Source organism: Conger conger, chromosome 11 (genome assembly GCF_963514075.1).
Source record: "Conger conger chromosome 11, fConCon1.1, whole genome shotgun sequence".
Lineage (NCBI taxonomy): Eukaryota > Metazoa > Chordata > Actinopteri > Anguilliformes > Congridae > Conger > Conger conger.
Window position 1 is genome coordinate 11,941,598 of NC_083770.1, and position 4,734 is coordinate 11,946,331.

The 4,734-nt window shown below is 43.2% G+C and overlaps 1 protein-coding gene across 2 annotated transcripts in view; it reads left to right on the plus strand.

The window, feature by feature from the left end:
• Positions 1-1,438, plus strand: part of fbxl17 (F-box and leucine-rich repeat protein 17) — a 286,360-nt gene extending 284,922 nt beyond the window's left edge. For both annotated transcript variants that reach the window (XM_061260432.1, XM_061260433.1), the window contains one exon: positions 1-1,438. This exon is cut by the window's left edge. The gene's annotated coding sequence lies outside the window, so the exon portion shown is untranslated.
• Positions 1,439-4,734: the final 3,296 nt, after the last annotated feature.

Genomic DNA, 4,734 nt, shown 5'->3' on the forward strand with positions numbered 1-4,734 from the left:
TTTTGTTTTGTAGTTTCAAGTTTGAAATCTGTACTTAGATTTGTTTTTTCATATCGACACACAAACACACACAAAAACACTCGTTGCTCAGCCGTAGGGATTGTGTGATTGTCCGTAGGGTGTGTAGTATTCCAGAGAGACTTTTCCCCTTCGGCCTTTTACGCTCACCTCCCACACCCATCCCGGAAGAGCTCCGGAGCGCCCGGAATCTCGGAGTGGGAACACCGGGAATGCTGGTGCGTCCGTGATCACGGGCACCGGACCCTGGATGTGGGAACTCTCCTCCGCCGGAGCGATGAACACACTCCCCGGAGACCCTCACAGTCTGTCATATTGAAGTGAATCTCACCGAACAAGATGTCACTCCTGACTGGGGCAGGGGGTCTGAGGCGGCCATTTTGTGGCGGGGGAAGAAAGAACACTTCTCGGCCTGTTTCCCTCGTGTAACCTTTAACAGCATCTCGGCAGGTCCAAATACACAAGGTGGGCGCGTTTTTGGGAATCAGCGGGAATACGCTCCCCCACATCGGAGTGTCCGGTCGCTCCTCACCCACCCCGTCAGATATCGGGAGCGTTTTGGCGAAGATTTGAGTGTGTTGTTGTTATCCTTTAAAAAAGAAAAAATCAATAAAAAATCAGTGAATGATAGCAGGGTTTGCGGGAGGCAGGTGGATATTTTGTAATACCCGCTATTGTTAATTGTTTTTTTTTTGTCGGAGAAACTATTTCCTATTGTTATTATTAATTTCATATTACATTTACGTGATGTATAGTTTGGGTTTATTGTTCATTTGTAAGGTAACTTACAGGGATTCCACATAGGTGTTTATCTGTATGGAATTTTACATAACACAATATACGGACGTTATATATACTGTATATAAACACATATACAATATTAGGTCTATTGGCTCTGCATTTCCCACTTTCTCTGCGACGGAACAGAGGAACGGGTCTCCTTCGCCTCGGGGCGCAGTTTCCGCACCTCTGTGCTCCGTTGCCTGTCAGTAATACACTCTTATGCAAGTAACCAGGGTATTTTTCTATGGAGTGAAATGGCAGATGCCAGTGGACTTGTACCTATTAAACCAGATCATAATTTCCGAATGAATAATAATGATGATGATAATAATAATGACTTAAAGCAAGAGAGAGCACTCTGGTCTCTGGTACCAGGGGAATGTTTTCCAGTACTTTTAGGTTTTTGAATTGACACAAAAAAAGAAAAAAGAAAATGAAAAGAGAAACCGTGCGCTGTCTGCCGTGTTGTGACTTGTAGACCGTTTTAAAATGGAGTCCGTTTGTTTTTCCCTCCTTTTTCTCCCCCTTCCTTTGGCACGTTTTCATTTCGCCGTTCGGCGGCTTGTTGGATCCCCAGATTTTGTGAAAGACAAACGTGAAAGGCTGTTGAACGTGAATAAAACACTACGCCCTTTCATTCTGTTTCCTCTCCTTTACCTCCTCCTTCCTGCGATCGATAGCACAGCGATCTATCAGAGAGCGTGGAAAGAAGCTCAGTCGCCAAGTGTCTGTTCTGCGTCTGAACCCCCCGCCTGGTCGTGTGAGAGGAGAGGGAGTCTCACCTCTTACAAACACTCCTTATCCCCCCCCGTCACTGAAAATACCCCCCTCCTCTGATTACCACAATGAACATAAGCATACAAACGCTCAGGCTAACTAGCAACAATAAAATTAAGGAAACCTATGCTATATCTGTAGGTTTCTTTAAGGGCTAATCTCAGAATTAAAGTGCCTAAATAGGTACGGATGCTTGTCGCTGGGCTGGTACCCTGGTACAGTAAATTGTACCGCTAGCCAGCAATATATAATTAATTTGTACCTTTTTTGCTTGGAAAACGTACTCATTTGTACCCAAAGAGAACAGAAATGTACCTCCACTGTCAGTGTTTCTGAGAGTGTAGAGAATCTAAGGTGGCCATGAAGGTGGGGTGTGTGTGTGTGTGTGTGTGTGTGTGTCAGAGGAGTGCATCATGTCCTCACTACACCAGAGAACACTGCCTCAGGGTGTGAGTTTGGGAGGGTGCAGACCCATGAGGCGTTTCGGGGAGAGAGAGAGGTGGAGAGTTGTAGAACTGCTTCAGTTCAGACCGTCCCCTAATGATATCCTGAAGTTACCCTGACATTACGTTAATTTTTCCCTAAAGTTACTGCAATGTTATCCCATAGTATCACCAGCTGCTTCTTGGCAGTGAAGAATAGACATAAAAAGGTATCTGGCTTTTGGCAGGTTTCAATTTAGTTTTCATCGTTTGTGTGTGTATGCGCGTGTGTGTGTGCATGTGTTTTCGAGAAGATGTGTTTTCTTTTGCTTTGTCATTGTTGAGTTTTTGTTTCATGTGTATTCAGTATTCAATAAAAGGAGAGTGAAAGAGTGTATGCTGTTGTTTGATTGGTTCTTTGGGCCTGGAGAAAGAGGAGTTATGATAATCTACAGTAAAAGGACAAAGCCACTGAAATACCACTGAGACTTTAACACTGCTTGTGTACATTAAAGTACATTAATTTTGCTACAATATTTCATCTTTTTAAACCTGAAATTAACTTCATCCCCCACTTTTATTTAAAAAGTATTAATTACACATGGAAACCACAAAAATAAAATTCTTATGACTATATTAAACATTTAGATTGAATTTTAATATGCCTGCTGTTGCTACGACATGACTCCGCCCCCTAGCAGTGACATCAGTGCTGCCTTTATCCAATCACAGTCTCTCTCCTGCTTTATAAATAAACACAAGAGACCTTCATTTATACTACAGGGCATTTCATTTAAGAAATGAAACCTTTTCCATTTCTTTTTGTGCAATTTTGCTGGTTATTTTTCTCCTTTTATTAAAGAAACCTTAATTGCAAATAGAAGCGGGACCAAAGTTTCTCATTACTTGAATATTAAATATTTAGTCAGAATGTTTAAATGAATATTTGTCACCCTTCTGCCAGCTTCTCTCCATCTCTCCCTTCCTCCTCACTCTTTTAAAGACTCACCCCTGCGTTAAAGGCATAAAATTATTTATAATTCAGCGCTACGAGAGCATTTTAGGGCCTGAAATTAGGAGAATAAAGGTTAATGCTTTTTCCTCTCTCTTCCTCTGTGTTTCTCCCCGTTCTGTCTTTCTCTTTCTTGGTGTTTTGCTTCATTATTTTCTTGACAGATGGAGGTTATTCAAGCAGAAATGTGCTGCCATTATAGCGGATCTCATTTTGTTTCAGAGATTTCAGGAATATGCAGGAGGAAGATGGCACTGGTCTCCGTCTCGGCCTTGATGCCTGTGTAATGGGAACCACTGTAATGTCGGCATAATGTGTAATACACTGTAAATACAGAGGTGAGTGGAATGCAGCTACTGTCTGTGTGCGGGTTATAAAAGTGCTTAAATCTTATCTTGTTTCAAGTATTACTTTTGGCTTTACACCCAAATATTAACGCATGGTTCCGGTCCTTATTGCAGCCTTTTACAGCACTACAGCATATAATAATGTATTCATACCGCTTTAATTATACTGTCACTACACCTGTACTAACAGTGCAATTACACATGAATTACAGTCACTTGCACACGGTCAGACCAGTGCCCCCTTTAAGACCGTGTGTTGGACTGCCAGACCAGTGGTCCCTTTAAGACCGTGTTCATGTGTTGGAGTGCCAGACCAGTGCCCCCTTTAAGACCGTGTTCATGTGTTGGAGTGCCAGACCAGTGCCCCCTTTAAGACCGTGTTCATGTGTTGGAGTGCCAGACCAGTGCCCCCTTTAAGACCGTGTTCATGTGTTGGAGTGCCAGACCAGTGGTCCCTTTAAGACCGTGTTCATGTGTTGGAGTGTCAGACCAGTGCTCCCTTTAAGACCGTGTTCATGTGTTGGAGTGCCAGACCAGTGGTCCCTTTAAGACCGTGTTCATGTGTTGGAGTGTCAGACCAGTGGTCCCTTTAAGACCGTGTTCATGTGTTGGAGTGTCAGACCAGTGGTCCCTTTAAGACCGTGTTCATGTGTTGGAGTGTCAGACCAGTGCCCCCTTTAAGACCGTGTTCATGTGTTGGAGTGCCAGACCGTGTTGACTTTGGCCTGAGGAGTGTCTGAGATGTTCAGAGGAGCTCAGCCTGTAGTGTTTTACCGGCTGGTTGTTTTGTCCTTCAGTTTATTAAAGGCTTTCACAGTCACAGACCTTTCTTCCGCTTTTATTCACCATCAGAGTCCTCTGAAGCTATCGGGTAATGCGAAAACTGCCCAGCTAAAGCATGCTAATGGCTAACGCTAAAACTGCATAGTTAAAACCTTAACGGATAACGCTAAAACTGCACAGCTATCGCATGCTAATGGCTAATGCTAAAACCGCATATCTAGAGCATGTTAACTGCTACCGCTAAAACCCACACAATTAAGCGTGTTAATGTTCACAGTGACCACTTTGTTAGGTAGACCAGTGTACCAGCTTGTTAATGCTAATATTTAATCAGCCGATCATGTGGCAGCAACTAAATATATAAAATCATGCAGACATTGTCAAGGGGTTCAGCTGTTTTTCAGACCAAATCTCAGAATGGGGAAGAAATGTGATCTAAGTTACTTTGACTTGGAATGATTGTTGCTGCCAGACAGGGTGGTTTCAGTATCTCAGAAATTGCTGATCCCCTGGGACTTTCACGTGCAACAGTCTCTTGAGTTTGCAGAGACTGGTGTGAAAAGTGGAAAACATCCAGTGAGCAACAGTTCTG